Source organism: Hippoglossus hippoglossus, chromosome 1 (genome assembly GCF_009819705.1).
Source record: "Hippoglossus hippoglossus isolate fHipHip1 chromosome 1, fHipHip1.pri, whole genome shotgun sequence".
Taxonomy (NCBI): Eukaryota; Metazoa; Chordata; class Actinopteri; order Pleuronectiformes; family Pleuronectidae; genus Hippoglossus; species Hippoglossus hippoglossus.
Window position 1 is genome coordinate 18558265 of NC_047151.1, and position 15859 is coordinate 18574123.

Genomic DNA, 15859 nt, shown 5'->3' on the forward strand with positions numbered 1-15859 from the left:
AAGAGAGGAGCAGTAAATTACTGATAGAGCCGGTAAAAACTGTAAAGAACTTACTTTTCACGATCCAAACCTGTATTACCCAAAATTAACACTGTAAGTGGACTTAGTGGAGCTGTGCATGGCTGCCTGGGTTACTGCACCGGACTTGGTGGCGCTGTGGCCAGGCTGTGTGCCTTCTCTCTTGGGCTGTGGAGCTGTCCGTGGTCCATGCGTCCGTAGCCAGGTGGAATTCTTTCAATAAAACCATTTTGTTGGAATGGAAATAATGCTTTTCTTTTCTTTTTTAGTGACTGCATAGACCACTTTCTAAATGGGGTCTATTTTAGCAGTGAAACCAAAGCAGAAAGACTTTAACACTGTATACTTATATTTGTTTATTTATCCCAAGTCATACCATCATCGCAACTTTTAACAACATTATTGCATATTTTCCTAATATCGTGCAGCCCTATTGGGAAGGGGGAAATTGTTTGAGGGGGAGAGCAGACAGATATATTAAAACTAAATATTACCTGTGCCTGTATACATTTCAGGATATTCCCCATCATTGTATGGCTTGTGGACAACACCACTGTGGAGGTGAGGGGGCTGGGAGAGCACCCTCACCTGCTATAGAGGATCAATCAGCACAGGTGAGAGCTGTTAGCTGATTGGTCCTCATGCTTAAAAGGCAGCGTCGGCGCTGCCTCAGGACTCAGACCTCAGGAAGGAGCTCAGAAAGACTGAGGCTCCAGAGACTCCCAGACACTGAGTGGAGGACTGGGCTGCAAAGCCAGTCCGCTTTAAGTTGGCATTTTGAATTTATGTTTATTTGTGAATAAAGATGTTAAAAAGCAACAATTCCGTCTCTGGCTGTGTGTGGGAGAGCCCCGTGGCAAGGTCGATTGCCACACTGGCGCCCAACGTGGGGCTCCACACAGCCACAGACGTGGACCAGCAGGCGGTATGGGAACTGGTACTGAGGATGGAGGACCTGGTGACGGCGTACCGGGAGGAGAGAGACAGGACCAGACGGGGGATGGAGGCACTCCTGAGGCAGGTGGAGAGGGAGGCGATACGGACGGGGCGCCAGTGTGGCAATCGACCTTGCCACGGGGCTCTCCCACACACAGCCAGAGACGGAATTGTTGCTTTTTAACATCTTTATTCACAAATAAACATAAATTCAAAATGCCAACTTAAAGCGGACTGGCTTTGCAGCCCAGTCCTCCACTCAGTGTCTGGGAGTCTCTGGAGCCTCAGTCTTTCTGAGCTCCTTCCTGAGGTCTGAGTCCTGAGGCAGCGCCGACGCTGCCTTTTAAGCATGAGGACCAATCAGCTAACAGCTCTCACCTGTGCTGATTGATCCTCTATAGCAGGTGAGGGTGCTCTCCCAGCCCCCTCACCTCCACAATCGGGTTTTTTTGCAGTAGCTAAGCCAAAACTGAAAATGCAATGCTCTATCCACCTAAGGGGATATCGTTTTGACCCCAATATGATATTATCTGGATATTCGCTGTGAAAAAAAGTTGGTGTCATCTATATTTGGCCATGTGACAATTACATTATATCAGATGTTCTTGAGTTATACCAACAATCAGAGACCATGGCGGTTACAGAAACAGTGGGTATTGAAGAGGTGTGTGACAATGACTGACATCTGCCCCTCCCTGCCAACTCCATGACTAACATGTTTAAGAGATGCACTTCCTTTCAAGTCACCCATCCTACTAAGTCCTTCAGGAGAAATGACAGCACATGACAAGAGACCGTCATTCCACGTATGCCCTCTCCTTGAAGGGGGGATTATTTGAACTGCAGGGAAATTTTAACTCTGACAATGTCTGTCGGTTTAAAAAGCAAAGCACACTGCATTTCCATAGCAACGGTGGCAAAAGCCAGTCACAGCACAGCAAAGTCTCTGGGCTGTCAAAACGTTATTAAAGTATTGAAGGCTTTTCTTATTCTACTTTCATACAGGAAACCTAAGTATAGCACGCTCTAGTGAACACACATACAGTCCGAGTAGAACCTATTCAAAATCCTTAGTTGTCAACATTCAGAGACTCAAGTCGGCATCTGTAGCTCCATACAAGTCACTGCTAAACCACTGAATGACAGATTTTTTTTTAAAATATATATATATAAAATAAGAAGTAAAGCTTTATCCTCGGATAACAGCAGTTTTTGTACATTTGACAAACTTTCTTCTTTACTCAACTCTCATTGATCCATTTAGAACAAGTGCAGAACAGACTTGGGTATTTCTGCCAGTACCAGGAAGATAACAGTTAAATAACAGTTCCATTAAATGTAGACACATAATGTTGTCTTAACACCAGCTTCCATACAAGAGCTTTGACTAAATTATGAAGAGTGTGCAATCAGAAAGAAAAGGTGGAATTAGGACTTTTCTAAATAAGGAATCAACACAATGCAACTGGGAAGAAAATGCAACAACTTTAGGTACAAGAGAGTTTTTGATATCCGTGCAATGGACACATTTCAGCTGGTAAGAATTGAGTATTCAATAGAACAGCTAAGAGAACAAGGCATTTAATCCAGGGGAAGAAAATTACTTGCCAACTAATGATAATCAATGGCTTGAGCCAATTTAAACAAATGCTTAATATGTGTTGGTTGCACATTTGATGATTTATTTCTTTTCTTAATTTCCGATAACAAAACACACAATTTGGATATGTCACTTTCCATCTATCATCTGCAATGACCACTATGCACCACTTTCCAAAACCAGGGGAACAGTGCCCTAAGGTTTTTATGGACAGACTTCAAACTCGACGATCAAGTGATGCCCACTAGCCCAAAACATTGCATTCTATCTGGTGGAAATTCTGGAAGAGCCACATCATTGGCATAGAAGGACGCTCAGGGAGCACGGATCCCCCAAGGCTGATTGGCCACTTTATCACCACATGTATTCCAAACCAAAGTCTAAGCTAAGTAGTTTTTGCAGCTACAGATAAACAGCCTTGAAAACATATCTTTCTTCATGGAAGTAATCATTTTACACCATTATGGTCTATAGGGCCAAAGAACTGGAGCAATAAGGAAAAACCTGTTTACTCCTCTATTCGTCAGTGGTCGACTTGCAGCTCAAATGTGCGATCGACGGTTAGTCCTGTTCAGAAAATCATGTTGAATTTTGATGTTTCCACACCACGTATTAGTTGTTTTTTATCGCACGTTGCTGGCTGCCATTTGGGCCACCACCAGAGCTCTCGCAAATATGGGAGAAAAAGAGGGTCCGGCTTCTTGTCAAGCTAAGACAGCGCTGGAGGTGAGGTGTTGCCTGAAAGTCCAGTTTACTTTTGCTGGGCATTAGCGGTTAGCAAACCAGCTTAGACGTACATTAGCACCACAAAGTGGACTACTAATTTCTGCACGCTTCTATTCATGGGCTCTATCAGCCTCATTATGTTCCCCTCAGGGGCACGTCCTGAGTCGAGTGCGACACCTAGTGGTACAATTTGGTAAGCCAACACATTGTTAAGCTTTATATCAGTTGGAAAGTTTTTACACCAACCCAATAGAGAGAATTTATGAGTGATCTCTTGGTCAACAACATATCAATCACTCAGTCTATGGGTACTTGGGTAACAAAGCAAAGTGCTATATTCCCTCTTTTGTTTTATGACCCCAATTTACCTCTGTCACCTCCTGTCCCTGCTGACTCAAACACGACTAAAAAGAAAGCTGTTTTCAGGTTTTCATTTTGTCCATCAGCACAATTCTATTGCTGGGGAGAAAGGGAGGGGGTAGGAAGAGGGTGCGGGGGAGTATCCTGTTTACAGCTACCTCTTCCATCTTGATGTCCTATCCAGTACAGCGGGGTTGGCAGCACTACAGTGAGCACATTAGCGCACGGTTGCGAAGAAACCACATGTTATCTCCTCTTTGCTGACAGACCCACAAAGAGCAACCGAATATGTTGGCCCATTTTCACTGGCGACCTATCATCAGGAAGCTTTTTGTTACATTATAAAAAATGTACAATACATTGCACCATCTAGGGGTTGTTAAATTTTAACAGCACTCATTCCGCCTCCAAAGACCCCTGCAATGAGAGAGGCTGGTCTGGAGATAGCTGCTGTAGTTACACCTGCCTTTTTGACAAGGCTGTGGTGCAGCAACAAATATCAATTTCCTTCTGTCAGTTTTCTTTACAGCATGTGCTGAGGTTCCTAATTTCTAGTAACATACAGGTACTGGAAGAAGCAAAGGCAAGATTGGTCACAACATTTAATATAACTGCATTGCCCATTCTAGTCATACATGCACATATACTAAACTTTAGGAGGCTCTGTAACAACAGATGGGACAATAAACAAGTTGGATTAAAAACTACAAGACTCACTCCATGAAAATCAGGATTGTTGAAATCCACTGCAACTATTGGAAATTATTCAACCGGGTTAAATACAGACTATCAACTGAGTCCAGAACTAGGTCTTGTATTTGAATGGCTTCTGGTGTCCCTCCTCATGATCAATGAGAAATGATGCAAACACTAGCAATGCTAGTTTAAGACAGTCTGTGCTTATTAACAGCAGGATCCTTAATGAAACAAAACTTAAAAGCAATTTGTGTAAACTTATTCATGAAAAATGACAATGGTGAATCGATTTGTCATTTTTAATCAATTCATCACTGTCAATCTCACTTCTATTTCCCATTATGTCCTGTCTTTGGACTTCTTTTTATAATGAAATACCAACTTGTGTTTTTATAATGAAAATGAAATTACTCTATATACCTAACGTTTTTTAATCTCAATCGAAAAGAGCCATACTCTCATTGTATGGCCACTTTAATTGTTGATAATCCTTCATGAAAAAAAAAAATCTAATTAATTTACTTTCATCATTACAATATACACTTTTTAGTTTAAGGTTTCATGTTTGACTCTTTGACCTAAAAATAGCTTATATTTAACAGCTATGTACAATAACATTTGTTATTGTTATGTGTATTTTTGTTCAGTCCAAAAATATATAAAAAATGGTCCCTTTTTTATAGTGAATCTGTAATGTCCCATGATGCTGCACAGCAACTACTACTTCAGAACAAATTCTACAAAATAATACAATTATATATTTTTTAAATGTGCATAAAATCGTGGCTAACAAAGGCAATGTAACAAAATGAGCTAAATAGAGGATTCCACAGATGCTGATTTAGTAAATCCCTCGCCGTATTATGCAAACAAAGGCTATATGCCTTGCTTGGTTAATCTTAGTATCAAACGTTGATGATTAATGAAATAGATTCCATGAAATGGTTCTTCACTGCAGCTCTGTGATGCGGTGATACGGTTGTGTTTCCCCTCTGTTTTCTCTTTACATCCTGTCTATTCAGACTGTGTAAACAGGGCACTCTACCGTGCTGCAGACTGTATCGGGCTTTGTAAAATCGAGTGTATGACTGAACTAGGTGGTTCTGCAGAGGATGGAGGAGGTGAGTGTCAGTGGCTGGTGGCTGATCTGGCGTGGATTCACAAATACACCTAATGGCTTGTTTTATGATCAGCAGGGATTCATTCTTCTTTCTTTCTGCTCCTTTCTTGAGACTGATTGGTTTTGAAAGATTGAGACGATAATGCTGCGAGATACAAATGAGGAGGCTGTGAAAAATCTCATTTGAAAAAGCAAGGGGAAGCGTAGCCTTGTAAACAAAATTCTATTTCACATTGTTAAAAGGTAATTTGTCTCCATTGTGCCTGACAGAGACTTCATAAATAAAACAGTGCACATTGCAGGTGAGAATTCCCGCTTTTAGTTTTTTCTCCACTTTCTGTTTGTTTGCTTGCCCTACTGCATGCAAATTAGACTTGTAAAGTAAAACGGAAGATAAGAAGGAACAAAATTAATAGTTAAAGCCAGTGGCTACAATAAAGTGACAATTTGTTTTTTAAATACTGTCTGGATATATTAGAAGTGTTAAAGCAAAGAGACAGAACTTGAGATTGTTTTAATTTTATAGTTCAAAAGGAATGAAAATGTATTTGCTGCAAAAAAAAAAAGGTATTAAAACTGACCTAATCCATTTTATAACTACAAGCTTGTCGGGTTATTTTTGATCAAATTCACTCATTTTCTGAGTAGAATAATCACAGACTTAATAGAATGTATTACAATATAAACTTGGGACAGGACTGAGACAGCTATCCATCACTCTTAAGTTTTTTCCATACATATATTGAACCTACTGGATTCAAATTAAATCATTGAAAGAGTAATATCTCAATGTGGGCAATGCTCAGAAAAATTATTGCTTTGTTTAAAAAGTCAGTGGATGAGTATTATTAGAATTTCTGGGTTGCCACGAACCAGCTCAGAAACTAAAATTGCTCCTGGAAGTGGTCTTTGCCTTAAATCTTAGCTGCAGGTAGGTGAGGATCCTGCTTCTTTTCTATGTAAGGCAACATAAAAACGTTCAGATGTAAAAGAAAGAAATCCTGGGTCTAAAAAGTCTGTCACTCTCAGGTCATGCACCTCCACCATCATCTCTCTGGTTGAGAGAATTCTAGCAAAGGACTAAGATGACCCGTTGCACAACCCCCTGTTTTAAAATGGTTCAGAGTAGCTACGCATGGATACAACGTTCTTTTGTATTTAATTTTGACAGAGAGCAGTGTGCTTGTTTGTCTGATAAAATTGGCATTTTCTGGCTAAGTATAGCAGATACTGAGTAACATCTTATTAGATCCTCGCTCTACAACTGATAGAAAAACATCTGCAATGATCTGGGCCTTTGTGGAGCATATGCTCTCATCATATTCGGCCTTGAGTGGTGATGGTGATACTGAGATGTCAACATTCTGTCCCTCTCATGTAAATTATACTTTGTACCAAAAACAGCATAAGAGTCTACAAGTGCACCTCCAGTCACAAACTGGTCTCCACAGCTCAGAGCTAATGTTAGTTGTGACCATGTTGGCATCTTGCTGGAAATCAGGAGGAACAACATTGTACAATTATATCCGTATACTAAGCAGAGGACATTACAGCCTGTAACCTCACATTGTTAGTCTCAAGTGCTGCTGGTGATGTTGCTGAAATTAATTTCATTATTCAAATTGATAGAGCCACTTTTCTTCCCCTACATAACAACCTGTTTGCTAACTCACTTTATCTGCCGATACAACGGTCTGCATAAATGGAAAATCAAACTTCTTTTTTGAGGGAAAGGGGTCTAACCCTAACGGTTTGCAACTTATCAGTTTAGGAAACTTCTCCTTTGCGAAATGAGCAGATGAAAATGTAGTTTTTTGGCTCACGTGGCAACACACAAATGAGCCATCTCCAGCAAACAAACAACTTTTGGGAGGGAATGGTGCCATTTATTTGGCAGCCACCAAAAACACAACCAAACACCTCTCATCAGGAGATGAGGAAGCTTTGTTGACAGGAGCACATACAGAAGTTTTAGCCAGAACAAATACCAGAACATTAGGGTGAATATCTCAGATTTGAGCCCTTTGTGCTTTTAGAGAAAATGTGAATTTGAGTATTAGAATACTGTATTTGCATAAACTACATAATACAACTAAATCACATTAACTTTGAGGTATCCTATCATATTTACTATATTTGGAAGAAAATCATTTCTATAATCACCTGTGTTTTTCAGTCAAGATATTTCAAAGTCAATAAATGTTGCAGTGTCAAAGAATTAAAACAGTGTATTGACAGGAGAAGATTTGACCTCATTTTTCTTCAGTGATTCAGCCTTGACTGCAATAACAGGATGTGGGAGTAACAGCCTTTCAGCAGCTTGACAAAATGACAGGTACAGAAGGTCCCATTCAAAAGCCTGAGTTTGTACAGAACGTGCAGTTTAATAAGTGGTATTTACAGTAATGATTCAAGCTGACAAAGAGTGGCCTGGAGCACATTTGCCAGCTAAAGTACATGCAACAACTGTAGCAGGTCAAGCCGCTAAAACAGGGGAAAGTAATAAAATTACCTTTTTAGACAAGTGATTAATAGTTTCAAGTAGAAATATCAATCAGTTGCTGATTTTAGCTTCTTAAATATATATATTTTTAACCACATGTGAAATATCTGACAAATGAAGCTTTTTAGAGATCTCACATCAGACTGTGGGAAGTTTGGACAATTACTTTCTGACATTTCATAGACGAGATGAAATGATTCATGGAGGTAAAACAACCCAGCAGATGAATCATTAGACTAATAATGGACACCTGGCTGTGAGACTTCAGACACTGGAATGAACCATTTTATGCTAACTCAGTCAAATACAAGTCACAAACAAAGGCAATAGCGAACAAATACGAAACCTTCTTACCTTCTGAAGTTTGTCTGGTTGTCTTCCCGGGGAAACTCTTTACATTTCACACTGGATACATAAATCCATTTTAGGCAAAAGTGATTTTCAAGGATTATCCGGGACATCACGTCACTGTTGTTCACCACGCAGCTAATTAATGACTGCAGAAGCCCGAAATGCTAACTGCGCGTTTTATCCGTGTGGAACCTCCACTCCTTTAGCAGCCTGTAGCATCCTCTAGCAAATTTTAGCATTATGTAGCATCCTTTAGCATCATGTAGCACCCTTTAGCATCCTGTAGCATCCTTTAGCAGCCTGTAGCATCCTGTAGCATCCTGCTAACACAGGTGCGTGAGGTGGAAGTGTGGGCGGGGTCTCGGAGGAACAACATCCCGCCATGACTATGCTGCCACTCTCTGGTGTCATGTGACCATCACAGCTCATCAGTCATTGGCTGCATTAGATGTAAAAGTCTGTTTAAAATCCCTGATACTGAACCGTACAATAACTCTAAAAACTACAATGGCTCAGTAGTGCATGACTATGGAGCTAGATTCTTGGCAAAACTCAACAAACAAAACAAATCCGGCACCATTAACTTGCAAACACAGCGTGCTTTGAGACCATTAACAAACTAGTGCATTTTGTTTTGCAAATACAAAACGCACCCGACAAACAGATACACAACACACTTCTAATAAATCATGTTTCAAATAGCCCTCTGCCTTTCATTCAAGTACAAAAATATGAATCACATAAGTACAAAAAAATGTGTCCTACATGTACGCAAAAAATAGATGTAGAGCTGCTGAGGATTGAACACGTTTACCTTCTACGGGCCAAACAACCTGCTCATTCTTTCTGACAGGTTTTGTTTTGTGTGTAGCAAAAAATCTATTTGCTACAAGTACAGAAAATTTGTCCCATTAAGACAAAGAATATTATTTTACAAGTTCCAAAAAAGATATTCCACAGAGCCGATATCAAGGCCCAACAGTGCCCTTATAGCTAAGGCCACATTACATTTCTTAGCTACACATTCATGGTAGTGGCAGGATTCAAGCCCTATTTCTTACCATACAGCAGCTGAAAGAGCCTACAGCCTTATTAAACCACATTTAAACCCACTATATTTTTATCTGGATCCCTCATTGCACACACTCATCGCTACCGAGCCCCTTAATATGTCTGAATTCTTTCATAAACATTCACACATAATTTTCAGAGCAATAAACGAAATAAACACAGATGAAAACAAAACCACTCTGGTGGAGGTGTAAAGCCAATTAATTCAGCATCAAGATAATTCAACACCTCTTTGATAGCATCAACAGTTAAGCAGAGCAGACTAAAAGAGCTGCTTGGGAAACTGAGGTATTTTGCAGTGTAGGGGGCGCTGTTGAAGACCCTCTATGACTCTGCATTGGTGTCAGCCATTTTCTTTGGAGTTGTCTGCTGGGGCAGCATCTCTTACTGCTGACAGGAAGCACAGAGGTGGATTAGAAAGGGCTGGTGTTGCGGTACCCCCTTTGTCCCAGTGGAGGTGATGGGAGAGAGGTGAATAACAGCTCAGCTATATGGAGAATCTGTACCACCCCCTACAGGACACCATCACCTACAGACTGATCCACCCAAAGCTTCTGAGGGAGAGATATCGCAGGTCGTTATTTCCTGCTGCCTTAAGACTGCACAACCAGCACTTCTCCCATTAGACCACAAGACCCAAAGTATATCTCACTCAGGTTTAACTCATTTAACTGTGCAATTGCAAATTCAATGTCTTGACTTGTTTACACTGTATATATTTATATATTATTTCACATATTGCCTCAAGTTTATATTGCATGTTTACTAATTTATTCTTTTTACTGATGTTTCTATTGACACTGTCCCTTTAACGTGGCAAATGTCCCTGTATAGTGGGACTAATAAAGGAATAACTTGTAATTTCTTATCTCACTGCGTAGTAGTATTGTATTGATCTGCATTCCATTAAACAGGGTTTTTGAAGTCACTTAGCTCAGGTTGACTCAAACACATCACATTCTCCACAGTAGCCTCAGTTGAAACAATTGCACGGTCTGTAAATGATGACCAGCCATGAACAGCAGTAACATCTTTATTCTCCTACCTTTGTGGCGGAGCATTGAGGCTGTGATAGCAGCCCTGCAACAAGATAAGGAGCTGCTATCTGAGCTCATGTTATTGTTGGCTCTCATCCTAATCAATTGTGATGCAGTTAGCAGCTATATCTGGCCTAACGTGTCTCATGAAAATGATGCAATGCCATTGTAAAGACTAATGTTTGTGTTGATAGTCACAGATTTATTCCTTGAGCCACTGCAGAATGGGAAGAAGTCAGTGGTGAAACAACTCCAGCTACTGCATGAAGGAGGACTTGCACTTTCTCACTTCTGTTTATTTTAGTAAGGTTGTGGGGGGGCTGGAGACAATCCTAGCTGGCATCGGCTTAAAGACAAGGTATACACCATGGAGAGATCATAGGCATATCTCAGGACTGACATATACAGACAAAAAAGGCACCACCTCGCAAGGGCAATTAACCTAAGCCACGTGTCTTTGGACTGTGGGAGGAAGCCAGAGACACAGGGAGAACATGCAAACTTCACACAGAAATAAATCCAAAATCTCTTGGTTGTGAACGCTGCCACTTCGCGCTGGTGACATCATCTGGAGCCAGAATCTGCACAGTAGTGATCAGAGGATGGAGCAGCGGTAGCGAGGTCCCGCCAATATATGTGCTTGACCAATCGTGAGTCAGTCTAAGCTGTCAATCACGACATTTCACCCAGTTTTTATGGCATCAAAGACCTAAATAAAACCAAACTTCCTGAAAAAACACACAAAATTTGTTTGATGCATACTTTGACTTTTTAGTTGGTTTATGTCCCCTCCACTCACATGGAGGAGGCAGGATTTATGACCTGTACTCCAGCCAGCCACCAGGTGGAGGGCAATCGAGATGCTTTGACTTCACTTTTGGGGGCTATCCTGTTGTCTATCTTTATTTAGTATTGTATATATACTTTTTATAAAGGCTATTATATTAAATATTTTCATAACAAGGTTAAAGGTAACGTTGAGCAATAACTTCTGTATTTAGGCTAAATAAACAACTGTTTGCTGACAGAAACTTAAAATATAGATGACATGTGAGTGCTGAGTTCAGAACATGTTTCCATTGTTAAGCAGCCTAAAAACAAGTACAAGTTTACTCTGCCACATTACTTTAAACCAAGGCAAACGAAGAGTGTTGTCCTAAAAGTGTGAATAACTCCAACTCCTGCAGGCTCTGATTTTTCATTACAGCACTCAAACAATGTTGCAAAGCTTTTACGCTGCAGATTCAAATTTGGTTTGATTCTCGTGTCAGATCGGTCGACTTAAGACCGCCCACTGCAGCACAAACAGCTCAAGATCACAGGAGTCATTGGAAATGCTGTGTATTATTCATGTGCACACTCGCAGCATCGCAGCAAAACAGCATTTCCTGGTGACTGGATGCTTGGCATGGAGCCTGATCTAAGATAGCATTGGAACTTAATTGAACATTCACACTGGGACTCACAGCATCATCCAGGAACACTTACTGTAGGATTAAATCACCATTTGGGGCTCTGTAATGCACATTCAGTTAACAGGATTTACATTGATAATACAGCAGCAGAGACCCGGGATGACAAAACATATTTCCGTCCAACTCAAGCAGACCTTAAGTAAACTGAGCTCTGTAAACTTTGCCCTGAGATCCCATTATGTCGGGTTAATTCACATATACTGTACCTCCTGGCTAAATAAAAGCATAGAGACACTTTTGAACTACCAAACACAGCTTGTTGCATAATGAATGACATAGTGTGATGTAATCAATCACCAAATTACGTTGAAACTGTTACTCGCTAATTGAACATTAAAGACCTATAATCATTACTTTTTAACTGCAGACATTTTATTTTATTCACATCCTGGTTTTTGATAACAAAAATGTTCCGATTGCAATTGTAAAGTTGCATATTTGACAATAGACAGAAAGAAAAGCACCAGCACGATTTAAAGACGAGCAGGCAGACCCCAATAATAACATGGGGAAATAGTGGAAATAAAAAAAGTATCACTCCGTGTGTAGCCTTGCTCTCTCTTTTTTTAACATCTGTTGTTGTCTTTGCAGAGGCTGGTTACCTCAGCCCCAGGCTAGATGCTGTTTCAAGGCAACACATCAACCTCACCAGCATTAGGGGATAGAAGGAAAGAAACAGAACCGCACAATAACAAATAACTTGTTCAAAAGACACTTATCTTTTACAAGTGTTCAATACACAAGTCAAACTAAAATTTTTAGAATTTTAGAGTATGCTTGGAGAAGGATAACCAACGTTTTTTGTCCATTTGCTGAAAGACTTTTTATTCTGGTTTTTTTGAGTTATAAAAGCAATTTCACAAGGCAAACAAGAAAAGGGTGTTTACTGTAGAAAAGGGAGGAAGAAAGCATCAGAATGAAGCCAATATACAAACGGACCAAAAAACACTCTCAGAAAACTACGTTATAACTTCTGTGCACAGGTAGTCCAATAAATTCAACTCAGGGCTGCTATTGTGAGGCTTCATGTGAACCTCACCAGCACCTTTGGGTTGTTATCAGTGCAGCCATGTGTCTTCACTGCAGTATTTCTTTGTTGTGCTCTTATTCCAGCAAGGTTGAAAGTACGTTTCTTCTTTGCCAAGGCAGCATTTGAAAGGAATAGGAAACAACTCCAAGTAGTTATGTACCAGCTGAATCCATGCAAGTTGTTGTTTTTTTCTACATAAGCCTACATAGAAAAGCAATAACAAAAATTTTAAAAGCACAGCAAAATGGAGTCACAATCTCAAATTGCAGTATAAGAAATATGAAGAAAATCAATATTTCTATTATATGCTATTCATTTCCTTCCCCTGAAGTCAGGTAACACCGCACAGACCTTAACATTTGCCTAGTTGATCTGATCGCAAGTGGGTAACACCAAGTACAGGTCAGAGCGCACCTCAATGCATCCTCAATGTGTTCTGAGATCCGTTCCGTCAGACCACATTCAGGGGTGGTCTGGTCTGGCCACATTCCTTTTTTCTTTGTGAAAGCAAATGCACTCTGGGCCACATATAAATGACCGCCCACACAGCTGATGTCCTCTGACATGCTATAGCTTTCATCATGAAAGAACCCAGCAGTTGGACCATATAGTCTCTCTGGCTATCAATGAGTTACAGAGGTGGTGAGGGTCTGGAAGCAGATGACGAAGAACCCTGCCAGACAAGCCTGATTGTCAATATGTGGAACGGTGATGCACAAATTAAGCATTGATGATAATCTTGTCGCTAAAAGCTCCCAAATCTTGGTGTCTTTCCAAAGCAACTTCTATGTGTAGGACACCACTGTCATGTCCATCACATGTTAGAAATGTCATTAATGCTGTATTGTCACATGGGCTCACTCAGACACTTTCCAGACAAGGTCAATAGGGAGGTGGGTTCTCAAATACAGCTCCCTCAGTGCACGTCTGAAAGCAGTAATAAGTATTATTTAAGTATATAGGTAAGTAGGGACCAACAAATTGAGTTGTCAACATGCAGGACTTGAGCCTGAAAGGCCAATGATGGATAGTTATGTCATGAAAGTTTACATGCCAATGATACCTTGTGCAAGTGTGGTGTAAGGTTGTGAGTGTCTTACCAGGAATATGCCGGTGAGTAGGTGAGGAAAAGGGAAACACAGCTGAACAGAGTGCCCCAATTGACAGAAGTGAGAGCAGAGAGGGTCTGGTACAAACTAATACTTAACAACAAGACATTTGCTGGTGTTATATGGTGCTCAAAGTCTCAAGGTTTTGTCCAATCAGACAAGAGCAGAGGGCACAAAGGTGTCAGAATTCTCCAAGTGCAGAGCTGAGCCGACGTGACAGCAGAGTATGTCAGGCTTTGTGTTGTTGTTGTTGTTGTTGTTGTTGTTGTTGTTGTTGTTCGAGGCTGGAATATAGGACAAAATGAAATTAAAGTGGTTGATCAGTCCCGTCCAGAGAAGCCTGTTTATGCTGCCTGGGATGGCAGCTGCACTTAGGTGTGACAGGTGAAGGACTTGCAAACGGTCTCAGAAAAAGAACAAAAAAAAGACCCACATAAAGTATCTGACAAACAAACTGAGGAAAGCAGCGTCTGTATGAATGGATGGATAGCACGCTGAGGGGAACTAGTGGTTAGGTGAGGAACATTTTTATTTCGCCCGGTTCGTACTACATTTTTATTCCGAGCATGTGTACCTCCGCAGCATTACATAAGTACTACAGGACAGATTATCAAGAAAGATGACATTTTCAATGATTTCCCAAGGAATAATTCATTGATCTCTGGCAGAGGTATGCGCTCAGCTGAGTGCCATTCAAATTTGAGCACAAAATGTATTTACACTGGCAAGGTGAATGCAAAAAACCCCACTGAAGTCTGAGTCTGCTCTTGATCCACACTATTGTCCCACAACAAAAGTTTAATTCATAAAGTATTCCATTTTTGTAGAAGTGGTCTGCAGTGAAGACTCAGTGGTGGATCAAGGATTCAATAAATCAGGGGCCATAAATGGGCCACAATTTACACAGGATGCACATTTAAGGCATTCCTTGTCCACTGTTAGCTTTGAACATATCATTGAACATATTTAGAAAATTATCCCTTGTTCAAGCACTTTTAAAAAGCCTAGAAAAAAATTCTTAACAAATGTCATATTTAATGTTTGTATTGTTAGTAACTGACTATTTTTTCGAAGAATACTAACAGGACAGGGGCACTTCAGGGGCCCATCAAATTTCGGTGTCCCCCTGGCCCTGCCCCTGGATCCGGCCCTGTGAATACTAGTATGTAAAAGTCTATAAAGTTAGAATGCAGTATGAAAATGGGACAAAGCTGTTGATGTGTCATAGCAGGAAAAACAAAGATGTACATATGACTATGGCTCTGGTCAATTAAAGTGGCCCCTATTAAAGTTAAATCACATGTATACAACACCAGGACTAAATTGAATAATGTTGTTGTAATAACTTTTGTAACTATGTGATTATACACTCACCGGACACTTTATTATGCACACCAGTTCAATTGCTTGTTAACATTTATAGCTAATCAGCCAATCACATGGCAGCAACTCAATGCATTTAGGCATCTAGACGTGGTGAAGACGACTTGCTCAAGTTCAAACCGAGCATCAGAATGGGGAAGAAGTGGGATTTAAGTGACTTTGAACGTGGCATGGTTGTTGGTGCCAGACGGGCTGGTCTGAGTATTTCGAAAACTGCTGATCTACTGGGATTTTCACGCACATCCATCTCTAGGGTTTACAGAGAATGGTCCGAAAAAGAGAAAATATCCAGTGAGCGGCAGTTGTGTGGACGAAAATGCCTTGTTGATGTCAGAGGTCAGAGGAGAATGGGCAGAGTGGTTCAAGATGACAGAAAGGCAACAGTAACTCAAATAACCACTCGTTACAACCAAGGTATGCAGAATACCATCTCTGAACGCACAA